Source organism: Mus musculus, chromosome 7 (genome assembly GCF_000001635.26).
Source record: "Mus musculus strain C57BL/6J chromosome 7, GRCm38.p6 C57BL/6J".
Taxonomy (NCBI): Eukaryota; Metazoa; Chordata; class Mammalia; order Rodentia; family Muridae; genus Mus; species Mus musculus.
Window position 1 is genome coordinate 40,674,201 of NC_000073.6, and position 17,350 is coordinate 40,691,550.

Sequence of the window (17,350 nt, forward strand, 5' to 3'; positions counted from 1 at the left end):
CAGGAACAGTTGTGACCACAGCATGAAATATGGAGAAAATACATTAAAGCCAAAATTAATTTAATAAATGTCTTCCCTCATTCTTTTAAAAAGGCGAGAATACCATGAAATACTTCATTAGGCAAGGTCTCAGCAGGGAAAATTTTGAACTTTTTCAAAGAAGACTGTCAATTAAAGTGAGCGAAAAAAAGAAGGAACAGATGAAGAGACAGAGAAAAAGACAGACAGACAGACAGAGAGACAGACAGATACCCAGTTAGTGTGTACAGCTTTAAATTACTCTAGACTCATTTCGCCATCTCCTACCCTCGGCACTGGACTAGCTTTTGTCAAGTGTGTGGCTTGGGTATGAAGTATTCCCTGAAGGCTTGGCAACAAAAGGCTTAACCCAGAGGAGGGCTGCTGGGAGCTGATTGGGTCATGGGAGTTCTGAACCCATTCATGATATCATAGCCACATGGACTGGTAGGAGGAGCAATTGGAGACTGAGACATAATGGAAGGTCACTAGGGCACACCTTTTGTCAAGTCTTTTTCATGTGCCTTTCCACGATTCCTGGCTATCAGGAGCTTGTCTCTACTACACACTCCCACCATGAAATTTCATGCTTCACCACAGAAGAAAAGCCAATGAAACCAAACAACCATGGACTAAAACCTCTAAAAAACATAAGCCAAAATGTTTACTCAGAGAAGTGGATTGGGTATTTTTTTATCACTGTGACAGGAAGTTGACTAACAGATCAGGCCAACAGAAATGCTGATGAAGGAGGTGAGCATCTAGTCTCTCAAACCATTCAGATATGTGCCCAGGGCGCTACAGATCAGGGATTATCCCAAATATGAGGCGATTCGGGCAGTTGATGTCTAATTGCTGCAGATTCAGAACTGCTTTTCATTTACTTCTTAAACCCAACTTTTTCCTTCAAGTCACCTCGTTTGAGTGTGTTCAGTAGATCCAAAGGCCATTGGGTACCCCTGGAGCTGGAGTTACAGGTGGTTGTGAGCCACCCTGTTGGGGCTAGAAATCAAACCTTGGTTTTCTGATAGAGTGGCAAGTGTGCCTAACTACTGAGCTATCTCTCCATCTACTGTTCATCTAATCTATCCCCTCATTTTTCTCTTACTTTCATTACCCTTATTTTTATGTGTATTTTAGACATAGCATTCTTAAATGGCTCTATGCTATTAATAGATACTTAATTTTTAGTTCAGTAATTAATTTATTTAATGATTTTTGCGAACATTGTTTGCACACAACTTTTAATGTGTATTGTCAGAATCTCCAAGGAAATTTTCTTTCACAACTGTTTTTCTGTATTTACAATTATCTTAGAATAAATTTCTAGTCATGGAAGCTTAGAGTCAGGGCAGGAATTAGGTCGATGAATTTAACAGCTGAAAATTCAGGAGGCTTATTGAAATTGTAATTTCAAATTATTTGTTGTTATCTGAAGTTCAGCTTAAACTGAGAGTCCTATATTTTATCTGGCAGAACTCCTAGAAATAGTTTAAACCTTTTTATACTTCTGTGCAGTCACTTTGACTAGAATAAGAGAAGATGTGGAGATACCTGGCTTTTTATTTGGTATGTCCTGTTTTAAGTGCTTTGTGCATTTGTGTGTTAACTGTCCCACTGACCTGTAAAGGAAGAAATTGCTTTTAGATCTACCTCACAGACAACAAAGTGGAGATCAACAGGGTTAAAATAAAATGGTGAAGACTTACATAAACCAGTATCAAGAAAGCTAGAGTTTAACTCACTGTCCTAATTTTGTTTCTGCTGCTGTGATAAAAATACCCTGACAAAAGCAGCTTAGAGAAGCAGGGTTTACTCAGGTTATAATTCCATGTTACAGACCTTCATAGGGGCAAAGGACAGTAGTGGCAGAATTGCAAAGAGTGGTCAAGAGTAGAGAGAAATAAATGCATGCATACTGCTTGCTTACCTGCCTGCCTGCCTGCCTGCCTGCCTGCCTGCCTGCCTGCCTGCCTGCCTGCCTGCCTGCTGGCCTGCTTGCCTGCTTGCCTACTTGTACTCACTTTTTCTTCTCTCATTCAAGAACCCTTGCCTAGGCAATGGTGCCACTGACATTGGGATGGATCTTCCCAAATCCATGAACTTAATTAAGATAATCCTCTACAGGCAGACTACTGACAAACTAATCCAGTGTGGACTATCTCTCACTGATACACTTTTTATGTGATTCTAGGTTATATCAAGTTGACAAATAAAACTATTCACCATACGTACGGGACCTCACAGATATAGTGACCACAAGAGGCTAAAGAACAAGATGTCAGGTTTATTTACATGTGGCGTCTGGCTTGGACTACTTTAAAATTGAGCAGCACTTCCCATCTCCATAGACCTGAAAACCTTCTACTTGTACTGAAAAGCACTGGCGGGTCACAGATCATTTAGCACTGGGGAGTGAATTTGTCTTGCCCATAACCAAGCCAGGTTTGACTGCTCACTTGAACTCCTCTCTGTCTCTCTTAGGTCTTCATTCTCCTCTTCCCACTTACAGTATTCTACATCTCACTAGTTCCCTGTTTCACATCTCTGACCCTTTTACTCCAATGGGGAACATGTTTATGAGTTTTTTCATTTCTGTAGTATATACATGAAAGAACTAACTGGAATGGAGGGATCATTTATTTGGGCCAACCCATTGATTTTGGGCTGAAGTAAGGCAAAATGCCCTAAGGAGTATGTGATAAAAAGATACCCACCTCCAGTGGCTAAGAAACAGAGAAAGAGACAGGAGAGAGCCCCAAAGGACATGCACCAGCTATCCCCTTCCTCCTCTAGGCCAGACCTCTAGAAATGTATATAACCTTTCAGGAATGCCACCAAATTATTAATCTGCCCATGGGATAATCCAGGGATCTCATGATTCAGATATTTCCTCAAGGTCCTATCTCCAAACACCACATCAGGAATCAAGACTTCAAGCCATGAGCCTTTTGGGAAAACATTCCATATCAAAACCTGAACTGGGAGCACCTGGGACCCCTTTGCCTCTGCTTGGATCTTCACGGCCATGGTTCTCCCAGCAAGGACTCCTTTATTCCTGGGCCCACCTTGGATAAGGGAGATTCCAAGGAGGTATTTCTCCACTCAACTACTTTATTTTAAAATATCCATCAGTTCAGAGTCTTGTTCTGTCTTCCCTTTCTCCAGGGTTCCCCCACTTCCTCTCTTCCCAGCATGTGTGCCACCTACCATAAGTTAGGAGTGGATGACAAGACAATGTACCCGAAAGATAGCAGGTCACCCTCTGCTCAGCCAGAGGGCAGGAAGAGCATCCAGTCAACATCCTCGGGTTTACAGGAGTGGCCTGACTGGTGAAGCCAAGAAAAGCTTTTTAAGTGGCGAAGAAATGGTAGGTGTCACTGAGTAGATGCTGACAGACAGACAGACAGACAGACAGACAGTTGCCCGCTGGCCTTGGGGTGGGTTAGGACTTGGAGGACACAGTTCAGGCTTGTGTCCAAAATCAGTTAAAATTCTCATGGCTTCTTCCCTAAAGAGTTAGCTGTGTGTGGTTAACGCCAAAAGGACCCTGTGAAGTGTAAGTCTGGAACTGACCTTTGGACTTTGGGACACTTCCCAGCCATTCAGCAATTGTGGCTGTCCCCAGTTGCTAAGCATGACTCACCCTGGTCTGCTTTGAAATGACTCACAAAATAAAACTTTAAGGTTTTTAAAACTGCTCATAAAAATGGATCAATCAGCACAAGGCTGAAATAATTAGCTCCTTTTGCTAGGAGAAAAAGAAAGAAAGAAAACAAAACAGTGCTTCTTAATTATTGCACTGATTGAGTGAGAGGTTTTTAAACACAACAAAGAGGCCTCTGAAGGCTCTGTCCTTCTACCTGCCTATAAGGGGAAAGAATCTAATTAAAACAAAGAAAATAAATTAATATTTAATGGTGTGATCTCCCCCACATTCTTTTTACTATTCCACCCAGTGACAGCTACAAAATTCCCCCCTAGCAGAACCCAAAATCCCATGAGAGCCATGCAGGTGAGGAACAGACTCCCTGAGGGGACTTCCTCAGGTCAGCCTTGGCCTCCCACCTCAATGCCAGCAAGCCTCACAGCCACACATCCCTGTTTGGGGTCAGTCTTGAATCTAGTCCTTTAGTTAGAGAGAATCTTGTGAGTGTAGGCAAAGTGCAACAGAGTCTCAAACAGTTGGGGAGGATTCTGAAGTACTGTGAGTGAACACTTAGTAAAGTGCCCCGAACATAGCTAGAGCACTGAGGATACCTCACTAATAGCAGGTCAGCTTTCATAGGCTTAGATGCTCCACACAGGCATAGGGAGAGAAATGGATGGTGAGTTTCCTGCTCAGCATCCTTGTTGGCAGTCTGTAGCTCTTCCACATCTATTTTCATCCTGTTCTGAGCAAAGAAGCGGTCCCCCAATCAGCCAGGTTATTCTTTGATTCTAAGAGACAGAAAGTCAAAATAAACTACAGCTGCCATGACGCTTTAATTGATGGCACATATAAAGGAGATAGGGAGACTTCAACTTCGTGCACAGCTCGATCCAGGATCAGGATCACATTTGAACAGACTTCTCTTTCATGCAGCCATGATGTTCCTGGTTCCTGAATCCTCCCATCCCCACCTCAGCTCATTTGGAGTGAACCTCATGCCCTTGCCCAAGCCCCCCTGAAAACCATAACATCACATTCAAGTAGGGTGAGCCACCTGACTGTTGCTGTGTCCTGCGAAATGGGCAGAAGAGTGGTGGGGCTACTGACTTTGAGTGCCTGTGCAGTGGGTTGCCTGGGAGGAGGAAAAGGAGGGTAGCGTTCTTACCCAGGATAAAGACCCAGTGCCAATATAAGCTTCTGTCCTGAAGGTCAGTGAATGACTCTATGGGGGTCACAGGATAAATGGAGGTCCTAGGGCCCAAACCAGCCCTCCCCCATGAAAGGTGTCTGAACTAGTCCGTAGTAAATCCCAGCAAAACTGCCAGATAATATTCAGGTTCTCAACATCATTTTTAAAAAAATCAGGCCTCAACCCAAGAAGCCCATCATACTTTGCATTGGGCTGTCTTCTCAGTTAACCACTGAACCTGCTGGCTCCCTTCTCAGCTAGCCCAGATACTGGGCCATTGAGCTAAAAACAAAACAAAAACAAAAATGAAAAAACAAAACAAAACAAAAAAAAAAACCTAGGTGGAGTCTGTTCAGGGTTAACAGGAACCCTTCAATTTAAAACGTCAGGCCATAGTTAGCTCCTCCTTGGAACTGAGCTGTGTTCCAAGAAAGAAGGCACTTTACATCTGAGGTTTGGTGGACAGCAAACCTGTAGGTACCTGTCAGCCACAACTTTCTAGCAAGTGGAGCTGCTATAAAACCCAAATGAGTGTCCAGTGTTGGGATGTTAGGGAGAGGTGTGCTGTCTCAGGCTGTGCCTCTGAACCCGAATCCAAGATGCTAAGATTCAGGAACCTGTGTGTCCAGCTGACAAGTGGTCTCCCCAGTCACATACCTAGACAACGCACCAGGACACATTTCATTCCATTGTGTTCTATCTACACTCTCTCCACCCTGCAGCCTCACCCCCCACCTAGTTCTGAGTGATGAATCCTCAGTCTACTGGAACCTATTCTATATATGGGGATGAGGTGAGTGTCCCTGCAGAGCACAGCCATGGACCTTTTCAACAGAATCCATTTCTCTGTTGTGGGAGAGGCAGGAAATGTAGTGATAGAATGAAGACCCCGCCACACAGCTCGGGTGTCTTCCTCCTCCACATACCCTGAACCTGCTCCTCCCTGCTCTCCTCTTTTGTTCTCATATCAGACCCAGACCCAGCCATCATTCTTTGTTGCCATTTGGATTTGAGCAGGGTCGTTCCACATAGTCCAGGCTTCACTCGAACCCCTGTTCCTCCTGCCCAGCTTTGAAAACTGCCGGGATTGCAGTGTGTGCCACCTACTGCCTACAACTCTCATTCATTCTCCCCAGAATTGGTGGTGCACGCACACACACAAACACACACACTGTGTGCAACTGCCACTCATTTCCCCTGGATTGCCACTCCTGTCTCCCTTCTGTGCTTCCACTAGCCATTTCTCTTGCTGAATGTTCCCATTGGCTTCCTGGTTCACAGGGAGGAACTCCAAACTTTCAGAGTCCTAAAAGGCATTTAGTGACACTTTCTCTCTTTCTGTGGGACATTGCCTCAGCTAGCCTCCTGTTCTGCCACTCAGAAGTTGCCATCAATCTCATCATATTGGGATAGGGGTGCCACACTATCTCTAGCCCCAGAGAGGACAGAACCTACCACAAGGTTGGGATCCAAATGACAGGAGACTGGAAACAGTCTCAACCACCTGAACTTCTGTCTAGAAGTAGTTAAAGGAGGCGATTTGTGAAGCCCTGTAGCCTCCATTTGAGAATTGAATTGGGATACAGCACAGCAGAGGAGGGGAGGTGGTGGTTTTATTTTACAGTTTATTTAATTCACTCTTCCTGCCGGCACCGGTTTAATTCATCTGCGCGGCTAAGGCGGAAGGACGGAATTGAAATATTAACCTCGGAGGCAGCGCTGGAGCAGATAGTGGAGCTCTGCCGGAGAGTGCGAGCAGGAGATGAAAGGCAAAGAGGAGGCATCCATGGGAGAATTAGAGGGGGGATAATAGAAGCCTTCGCTCTAATGGTTCATTTTCTTTCTCTTTAGTCCAGAGTGATAAAAGCAAATAAATTTGTGTTTAGAATCACAGACACAGTACAAGGCTGTTATATAATGATATTATCTTCCTGGCCAAACTTTGTTAGAAGTTCTAATGTCGAAAGCATGCAAAGTGGATTAAAATATCACAGTCGAGCAGTAGAGCCTGTCAGGATGACAGAATATTATTAAACCTGTGTATTTATCCCTTAATTTTCATCTCCACACGAGATCCCAGCATGGTGCTGTTTCTACACAAAGCCATCAGCGGAGGGTGGTCTAGCATGGGGGGGGGGCGGGTAACCACTGGGCAGAGCCAGAGAAGTGTGCTTACCAGCTACCCTCGTGCTTGAGCAGAGTCCAATCTAAGCATTTAAGCAAACAAAAAGGTGGCCCACTTCCTGGGTGGCATTTAGCTGGCACTCCCTCCACTCAAGTCTGTGGAGGAGCAGAGAAGACTCCAGAGGAAGAGGGCAGGTTCAGGGCTGAGATGAGACTGACACATGGGCTGGCTATTCTGTCTTAAGGATGGGCAAGTTTCTTGTCCTCTAGGTCTCCTGACTCACTGGCTGGACACTGGTAGCCACCACAGGGATGTGTGCTCTCTGTATCTTGCTGAGCAATGTGGTTTTACACACATGCTCTTTACGAGTCACAAAGCCATGTCAAAGAAAGGAATGATTACATCTTGCAGCTGAGGAAACTGAGGCCCTGTAGCCATACATCTTGGCCAGGTCACGTGCTGCACACGATGTCATCAAGTGGGACAGGGCTACCTGGGCCTGTGGATTCTATAGGTAAGCAAACTGTGCCACTGTTGGGGTAAGAAGACCCAATATGGTGTGGACATCAATTCGAAATACCCCTACACTGAACAGCAAGCTGATGCTGAGCCCCAGAGCAGGTGTGTGTGTGTGTGTGTGTGTGTGTGTAGAGGGGGAACCAAGCAAGGTAAGAGACCTAACTTTTGTGCTGTTTGAATTGATCCTTCTGTGTGTAGACTTAAAATAACATGAAAAATAGCTTAGCTAGAGGGGGCAGGGGGCCCAGGATAGCCATCTCTCATCTGTCATACTATAGTCTGGGGACCTGCCTCTCTTCTGAGAAGGGATCTCCTTAGGACTCTTCACTGCTGTGTGAGTGCCTGTTCCTCCCTCTTCCAGTGTTCCCCTCCAGTCTAAACTCCAGCCCCACCTCCTACAGACAGCCTTCTCTAACCACTCTCAGCAATATCCTTCCACTTCAGGTCTCCAGCAAACAGGAGGTTCACTGCCTCAGCTCAGACATACCCCTCACCATCATCAAACCAGGCCTTCAGGGTGGGCCACACAACATGGAAGGCATTGAAGGAAAAGCTTTTTAAGGTTAAAACGGTATTTGTACCCATGGGACCACGAACTCTGATAACATGAGGGCCTCGGCACACCTGATTGACAGACTGAGATATGGGGAGAACCTGCAGGCATGTTGAGAGCTTGGGGGGGGGGTTGCTTGGTGAGGATGTAATGAAGGCTAGGAGCACTTAGGGAACAGACTGAGAACAGGTGAAGTCACACTGAGGGCTGGGAAGTGTATGCTAATGGCTCTGGACAGGGCCTAGTGAGAGAAAACTGAGGGCTGGGGAGGGCCTGGGGCATGTAGAGAGCTGGAGGGTCTAGTGGGGATATGCTGAGGTCTTGAATGGCTTTAGGGGAAATGCTGAAGACTAGGGAGAGCTTATAAGCTTTGCTGAAGGCTAAGAGGGCCTGGAGGGCATGCTGAGGGCTAGAGAGCCTGTTGAAGGCATTTTGAAAGCTGGGGGACCTGGGATGCATGGTAAGGACTATGGAGAGCTTGTGGGGTATGTCAAAGGTAGAGAAGGCCTGGGGGTACACTGGGGTCTATATGGGCATAGAGAGCAGACCATGTTGAGGACTAGAAAGGGCCTGGGAAGGATGTTAAGGGTTGGGCTGTAGGGTCTGCTTGGGAAGATCCAGGGTCAGAGGCATCACCTTCACACTCTAGGGATCCACTAGAAGGAGGAGGACTACAATTTTAGACAAACAAGATTTTGCATGAAAATTAGTAACTAGAACAAGAACATAAATCATAACAAATGCCAGAGGCATCCAAATCTGGGTCCCTGTTGAGATTATTTTTTTTTTTATTTCAGGTTTGGTGCCAGCAGTGGTCACAGACACACTTTCTGTAGCACCCTGCCCTGTCATGCCCCAGAGCACTGCTGAAGCTTGGCTCTCCCAGAATTCCTCTGGGTCTGCAACTTTTTTAGCTTTGGAACCACTCATGCCCGTGGAGGAACCTGCAATGTCCAGTGACCTATGTGAAAAAAGAAAAGACAAACCAACAAAAGTTATTTAGCTGTAAGTGCAGCTGCTGTCCCCTAGCCCAGTGCCTTGCTCACCCTGTGAGACCCAGGGCCAGCTAAGTTGGGCTCACCTGTGCCAGGAGGAGAGCAGCAGACCTGTCTGCATGGAAAACCTATCTGTCTGCATGACCTCAAGCACTCTGGTGTCAGGGACAGTGAGGCAGAAAGATCACAAGTCCAGGCTTGCCCAGGTTCAAGAGTAAGGCCAAAGTCCAAAGTTGAGGTGTGTCAATAAGGTGTTCTGAAAATAGTTCCTATATTCTAAAAGAATGGGACTTTTGCTGCTCCTCACAGCCAAAGTTAATAATAGACCTTGGGGTCACTTAAGACTGCTCTCCTCCTGTGCCCTTTGCCTGTTTGTCTAACCTGCTTTTAAGTGACAATGTAACAATCAACCTTATTTGCCTTGGATTTTCCATGTAATCAGTTTTTGCCGCCTATACTAAGGCATGGCTTTGATCTTAAGTTATGTATTCTTCCATGCCCCTGACCCAGAATAATTCATGTATATCATTTGCTGAGAGCAGCAAATACCGAAGTTGAAAGCAACTTCCTAAAATCTACCATAAAAGTTGACAGCATCCATTTATGGTTCTTGCTTGATAAACAATGATGTTTGTTGTCTGGGTCAGTTAAAATCAGTTGCAGTCAGCTGCTTAATCCCTTGTAGAACTCTGTTAAAGATTTCTGTAAACTAGCTCATTCCTTCTCCCCACGTGATTTCTATTTTGTTCAATAAATACAGAGCAAAGCCCTGTGTTAGGTACACACACACACACACACACACACACGGGGGGGGGGGGTTGACAAGGATAGATTCACAAGAGCCTTCAGGTATGGATGGATTCCCAGTCATGAGAGACAGACAGAGTACAAAAGACACTGAGAGCATGAAGTAGAAAATTCAAATCCTGACTCATTCTTGGTTAAATAACTCCAGGACGAAGTACTTTTACTTCTTTCCTTACTGCAACACTGATACATTATTGCTAACTTGTAGTTAATCACTAATATATTATAATCCTCTCAGCTAAGTGTAGTACAGTACTTGCCTAGCACGTACAAGACTCTGGGTTTGAACCCTAGCACCACAAAAGGGGAGGAGGGGCTAAAGGGAAGAGTAAAGGGATTGGTTTCACTATAAGGATGGAGTCAGACCCAGGTGCTTTCCACGTGCTCTGTCAAATGTTTTAAAGAACATGTCATGGGCCAGGAGAGATAACTCATCAGTTAAGAGCACTTGCTATTCTTGGAGAAGACCTGAGTTTGGTTCCCAGCACCCACACTGGGTGGCTCACAAAAGCCTCTAACTCCAATTCCAAAGGAATCTGATATTGTTTTATGACCACGTTAGGACTGCATTCATGCAGTGCATATACATTCAGGTAGATAGATGCATACATACGTACATACGTACATACATACATTGCTTTAAGAAGAAGGAAGGTCAACTTTATATTCTACACAAGATGGAAAGGCATTCCAGCTCAGCTTTTTAAGACAAGAAATACTTGATATCAAAGCCAGGTGAAGATGTTTTGGGAGTGAAATAATTCCCTAATAGGCACTAGAGTGATTAAAAGAAATATACCAACCATTGCAGAATAATGCAACCATTATACAATTGTCATAAGTGTACATATGTTACCAGGGGTTGGGTGTCATGATTTCTCAAAATATCAACCATCCATGCAGCTTGTAACTCAACGAATTGATTAAATATATGAACAATGGAAATGAGAAAGAATATAAATGCTTCAGTGTGAATGGGATTGGGGAGGGTGACATTGGCTGCAGAAATACATGCTGGTGTTTTAGAAGTGATGAAAACACATTCTGTCCCAGATGAGGGGGACATGTATTTGTCAACACTTACCAAATGTACCATAAAGTTAATTTCTTATTTGAAAAATATATCAAAAATGAAACTGCCTAGTTTGAACCAAAATTTGACGTTGAGCTGAGACTCAGCTTGAATACAGCATCCCAGGTGCTTCCAGAGGAAGGCCAAGGGTTTAACTTTTGGAACAGATTGCTCAGCTGATGTCACTCCCCAGTTCACTCTGATCAGCCTCTCTTTTCACTTCCCCAGATCTGTCCCCATAGGTGTTCCCTGATTGTGCTGCTATTTCTGTACCATAAAGTTAATTTTCTATTTGAAAAATATATCAAAATTAAACTGCCTAGTTTGAATCAAAATTTGATGTTAAGCTGAGGTATAGAAGACACTGAGCATGAAGTAAATAATTCAAATCTGGACTCGTTCTTGGTTAAATGACTCCAAGAAGAAGTATTTTTACTTCTGTCACTCTCAGCAAAGCTACCTCTGCCTGCTTCATCTGCAGCCACTCCACACCCCAGACCCTCTCTATCACACTGTGTCTCTGCTACATGGTGCTGATAACCATGTAGAATAATCCCAGATGCTGCCTTACTCTCAGACTCTCCCTTGCCATGGCTTACAATGTCCCTAAGTTGTTCACTGCAGTCTACTGTCACCCCAGATTCTACTGTGTTATTCAGGGTTCTTTAAAGGAATATAACTGATAGAATGGACATGTGTGCACGTGTGCGTACATGTGTCTGTATGTGTGCCTGCGTGTATGTGCATGTGCATTCAAACATGCAGCTCTCTCTCTCTCTCTCTCTCTCTCTCTCTCTCTCTCTCTCTCTCTCTGTGTCTGTCTGTCTGTCTGTGTCTGTGTGTGTGTCTGTGTGTGTGTCTGTGTGTGTGTGTGTGTCTGTGTGTGTGTGTGTGTCTGTGTGTGTCTGTGTGTCTGTGTCTGTGTCTGTGTCTGTGTCTCTGTGTGTCTCTGTGTGTTTATTAAGGGGGATTTACTATAGTGGATTTCAGGCTGTGGCCATGGTGGCTGAACAACCACTCTCTCCCAACAGAAAGGTCAAGAATCCAGTAGTTGTTTAGTCTACAGGAATGGGTGTCTCAAAAGTCTCAATCTGGTACCAGAGTCCCAGCTGAGTTCTGAAGAGCTGCTTGTCTTCAGTGTATCTGGAAATCCTGAAGAGGAAGGTTCTAACTCTAATGAAAGATTGCCTCAGCAACAGGATAGATGAACCTGCCAGTGAGAGTGTGATCAAGCAGGCAAAAAGCAAAAATTTCCTTCTTCCACTTGGGCTACAACCAGGAAGCATAGCCCATGTTTAGAATGCGTCCTCCCTCTTCATAAGATCAAGACTTAAGGTAGGTCTTCCCCCCTCAAAAGAAATTCTTCACAACGATGCTCAGCTTCTTGGGATTTAGTTGATTCCAGATTTACAATCAAAATTAGCCACCAGAGGTGCCTAGGGTGGTAAGTGCTCAAAAATACGCCTGAATTAATAACCTTATATAGGACCAGCAATATGGTTCAGTGGGCAAAGGAACTTGCTGCCAAATATGACAGCCTGAATTTGACCCACATGACCCATGGTGAAAGGAAAGAATCAACTCCCTTAAGCTATCCTTTGACCACTACAAGCCCTTCTGCACACATGCACACAAGTAAAGTAATTAATAGATAAATGTGTACATAGATTAATCAACAAATAAATAGAATAACCTGATAGAGGGGTATGTAGGTATACGCGCGCGCACACACACACACACACACACAACATTGAACAAATTAAAATAACACTCTAACAGAGGCATAGCAATGTAATGAAAGCAAAAGTTTCACCACCAACTGAAAAGAAAAATTTGAGAAAAGGTTGGATAAATTCTAATATGAGACAACAGGCAAGGGTGGAAACCCAGGGCTTCATTTCACTCATTCCACCCCTACCTTTTGTTTGTGCAAGAGAAAAACTGCCATTGGCTCATTTGAGATGTCTGTCCAGCCAATGAGCTGCCATCTTGTTTCTCCAGGAGTCACAGTGCAAATGTTCATCCTATTGGGTCCCTCTATACCTGTGACCTTCTGCACACCTGACCAATTCGACCAATTAGAGGAAGCTAGCTATCTCCCTCTAGTGGTGAACAGAGGAATTAACAGTGATAGCAGTGTTGCCCAGTAAGCTTGTGGGCGAATGGTGAGATCAAACCTAGACTCCGGGACATCATCATGGTAGAGCTGTCCTAGGCTCCCTAGGATTCCCTTCTATAGTAACCTACTTCTTCATTTTGTTTGTTTTTGCTTTTGCATGGGCTCACAAGGACTTGCGTTTGCTAAAGGAAAAACTGTGAGCAACCAAACCTGTGCTTCTGTGATAAGAGAAATAGCGAAAGAATCTGGTCACGACACTGTTAATGTGCATATTGATCTACAAATACAAAAAGAAGTCCTCTTGTGGTTTTCCCCAAATAGAACTTTTAAAAAAATTTATTATTATAATTAAGTACACTGTAGATGTCTTCTGACACGCCAGAAGAGGACACATAAGCTTCTACTGTGGACAGCAGTTTTGACCATGGAATATATCTTACACGGGACACGTCCAATCAATCAAAGGTAAGTAGTTTTGCCCTGAATGTCCGTAGGAATCAGCTTGAATCTTCTATATATTTATATTTGTGTGTGTGTGTGTGTGTGTGTGTGTGTGTGTGTGTGTGTGCACCCTGTGGTTGCAGGTACCTACACAGTCCAAAAGAGGGTATCAACCACTGAATTGGAGTTGCAGATAGTTGTAAGCTCCTTGATATGGGTGCCAGGGATATAACTCTGGTCTTCTATAAGAACAGCACCTGCTCTTAACTGCTAAGCCCTCTCCCCAACCCTATCTGGAATCTCCTAGATGAGTCTCACGGCCAATCAGCAAGACTCACTTCAAAACTCTGACCCTCGAGGGCATGGAATGCAAGTTGGGTTCCATGAGTCCTTAACTAGTGCTTTCCCAGAATGTCTCATACTGAACAAGGTGGTGCTGCTCACGACCACCCAGGTTCTCTTATCCTCCATTTCCTTCTTGACTGCATTTTGGCTGCTTCTCATAAGGTGTTTATTCTTTCTCATCCTCTGTCACGTTGCTGAGGGAAAGACTAGAAGTGAAATGCTTGCAAGAGCTCAGGCATGCTGGGCAGGCTATGCTGACCCCTTTCCTGCCATTTCTATCTGGCCATTCTAGACTTCTACATTGTCTCTCTTACTATCTTCTCATCACATCCCATCTACTCCTCTATGACCTCTTTCATAAGTCCTTTCATGAGGCCTTGGAGCCTTTAGATTTTCTAACTAAATCCTAAGCTGTCCACTGGATTGTTGATGGAAGTATGGGTGACTGTGCCCCAGGTTACCTCAGCCAAGCATCAGAGCAGTAGGCCCTGGAGACTCCACTGCCCCATGCCTGCTCAGCACTAATTTGAGCTGTGACACCATTTTCAAAGTTGTCACCACCCCGGGCCACAGTAGAACCTTTCTTGAAGGAATAGGAGCAGTTGCTATTTAATTTCCCTCCTCTGCTTCTCAAGAGCTGAGTTCCTAAGTTCAAAGGCATCTATCATGGTGAGTGATGGATTGTATTTCAAAGCAGGTTGGCAGCAAGCGGGAATTGGATTCAGAAACAACCATCTGGCTTTTGCAACTGTGTGCTCTTTGCCCTGCTCAGCGTCATGCTGGCTGTCACCAAAAACCTAGTGGCCAAAGAAGCGGAACTTGCTTCAGTGATAGGCCTCCTCTGTGCTGGAGAAGAAGTGGGTACCTAAAACCAAGGCTCCCACCCTGAGATGTTCATGAAGAAAATCAGGCTGAGCATTGAGATCTTCTTGATAGAGCAGGGCGGTGGTGGCACATGCCTTTAATCCCAGCACTTGGGAGGCAGAGGCAGGCGGATTTCTGAGTTTGAGGCCAGCCTGTTCTACAAAGTGAGTTCCAGGACAGCCAGGGCTATATGGAGAAACCCTGTCTGGGGGCCGGGGGGGAAGAGAGATGTTCTTGATAATCTACTACATGCAAGGTGTTGAGAAGATGGGCTGCCATAACCCAAAGCACCCCTTCACTCACTCTTTCTCAGCCTCTTGAGGTTCTTGATCCCTGTTTAGCTGAGCCACGGCAGCCTGGTGGTAAAATTATCAGTTCTCCATCCCTAAAATCAGTGTCAGGGGTCATTTCTGAGCAATCCCCCGCTAGTTACATAATGCTGGCAAGTCTTAGAGATTTGAGGCTCCATCTAAGAAGTTATTCCTTTCCCCACAGCTTGAGAATACGAGTACTCCAACCTTAAGTGATCACAGCGTCCTTACCACATCCATTGCAGTAGCCATGACTTTCATGCAAATGTTCACACTAACAAGGACCTTTATTTGCATGCGTTCTACCCTGAGCACTCAGAGGCTCTCGATAACTAAGCATTCTAGTTAGTTCTCCTTGTGACCAGGAGCTTGGCCCTTAGGTTGCAGTTTGCATCAGATGAGTAAAATGGCAGGCAACGAATCCAGCACCTGCTTCCAGCACACCTCGGGGGACGGTGTGTTCCCTGACTGTCCAGCAGAAAGCTGAAGAGAAGACAGTCCACCAGCAGTAAACAGCAATGAACCCACTCACAGTCAGCAAGTCAAGCCGTGGACTCTCCTGTTTCCAAAACACTTTCGTGAGACAAACTCCAGGAGTTGCAGATATGAGTGCTGAACAGAAGAAACTTGGAGAAACAAAGAGCTGCCTTGACCCATACCTCCAGATAAATAACATTAAAAACAAGTGAAAACAGAGAGACTCTGTACCGTCTAGGAATTAGGAATTCACATCTGGGTAATCAAAGAATGAGTGTATTTGAGAAAGAGTTAAGCACACATATGAATTAAGCTAGCCTTCTCTCTCTCTGTCTGTCTCTCTGTCTCTCTGTCTCTCTGTCTCTCTCTCTCTTTCTGTCTCTCTCTCTCTGTGTCTCTCCCCCCCCCTCTCTCTGTGTGTGTGTGTGGTAGGATGGGTGTTGGGTGTGAGTGCCTCTAACAGAGACAGCACATGACCTCATCCACTCTGAATACATACACAGTCTCGTTAGTTAACATTTATGAGGTGTCTGTTGTATGACAGACACTATTCTCAGTTCTTCTAAGTAGGTTCCTTCCTTTAATTTTCACAACACATTAATGTATGCAAAACACTTTATAGTGGCCAGGAATGAGAAAGCTCTACAGGAGCAGTGCGCAATAGCACTGTGTTTCTATCAATGTCCCCAGTTTCCAGGTTAGTAAAGAAAGAAATAAGAAATGGCACAAGAGAGAGAAAGAGGAGAGTTGGGAGGAGAGGATCAGAGACGAGAGGATCAGAGAGGAAAGGAGAGGAGAGGAGAGGAGAGGAGAGGAGAGGAGAGGAGAGGAGAGGAAAGGAGAGGGGAGAAGAAGAGAGAGGAGGGAAAGAAGGGAAGCAGAAAAGGAGGGAGCAGGGGAGAAAGGAAGAAAATAGAAACTGACTTTCTCTTTCTTTGTCATTTCAAAAGCATCTCAAATAAGGTTCAGGTGTGTGTGTGTGTGTGTGTGTGTGTGTGTCTGTGTGTGTGTGTGTGTGTGTGTGTGTGTGTGTGTGTGTGTGTGTGTGTTTAAGAGAGACAGAGAGACAGAGATGTTAAGGCATTCATTTTTCCAATTTTCTAGTGCTGGATGCTGCAGGGATCACCCACGGAGTTACTTACCTAATTCTGTTCATTTGTCTGAGCACCCAGATCAGCACACAGGAGGATGCAAAATTCTGTATTTTTTTTCCCCCAGAGGATCGCAGAGTAAAACAAGCAGGAAGTTGAATGTCAAGATTCATGATACAACTTAAAACTAACCCCCATGAACAATCCATGGTTGGAACTCACGCTGCCCAGCTATGGTATAATAAACTGGAATGCACTCTCTACGCCTTGGAAAAGCTAAAAGATACTGTGCATTTGGACACACCAGCAAGGAGAAAATGCTGTGAGCAGACTGAGCAAAGACTGCTCCTGGATGGACGCCCCGCTTCTGTGTTGGGAAGGAAGTATGAGTCCCTGAGAAAGGGCTTTATAAGTTTTTGAACTAACCAGAAGAGGACAGGTCTCTTGGCTAAAAACAAACAATAGCAAGGTTCATTTTTGCCAATGTCTAGCCTGATTTGTTCTTTTATTTACTTTTTATATTTTTAGATATATCATAAGTTTAATTAATCTTTAACAATAGTTAATTGTTCCATTTATGCTATCACTATGGCAAATACTCTATAAATATATACATTTTTAAACATATTTATCTTTAATCTCTTTTGCAGTCCAGTCATTATCCCCCTCCTGGTCTGCCCTCTGACAGTTCCTCATCCCATTCCTTCTCCCCCCACCACCACACTCCTCCATCTCCAAGAGTATATCCCCAACCCCCACCCCATCCCCAACC

At 44.7% G+C, this 17,350-nt stretch overlaps 1 long non-coding RNA gene across 1 annotated transcript; it reads left to right on the top strand.

The window, feature by feature from the left end:
• The first annotated feature begins 536 nt into the window (after window positions 1–536).
• On the top strand, window positions 537–17,060 carry 4933402C06Rik (RIKEN cDNA 4933402C06 gene). The gene is made up of 4 exons (NR_045504.1): window positions 537–771; window positions 3,187–3,388; window positions 8,854–9,061; window positions 16,706–17,060. It is a non-coding gene; the product is annotated as an RIKEN cDNA 4933402C06 gene (long non-coding RNA).
• The last annotated feature ends 290 nt before the right edge of the window (window positions 17,061–17,350 follow it).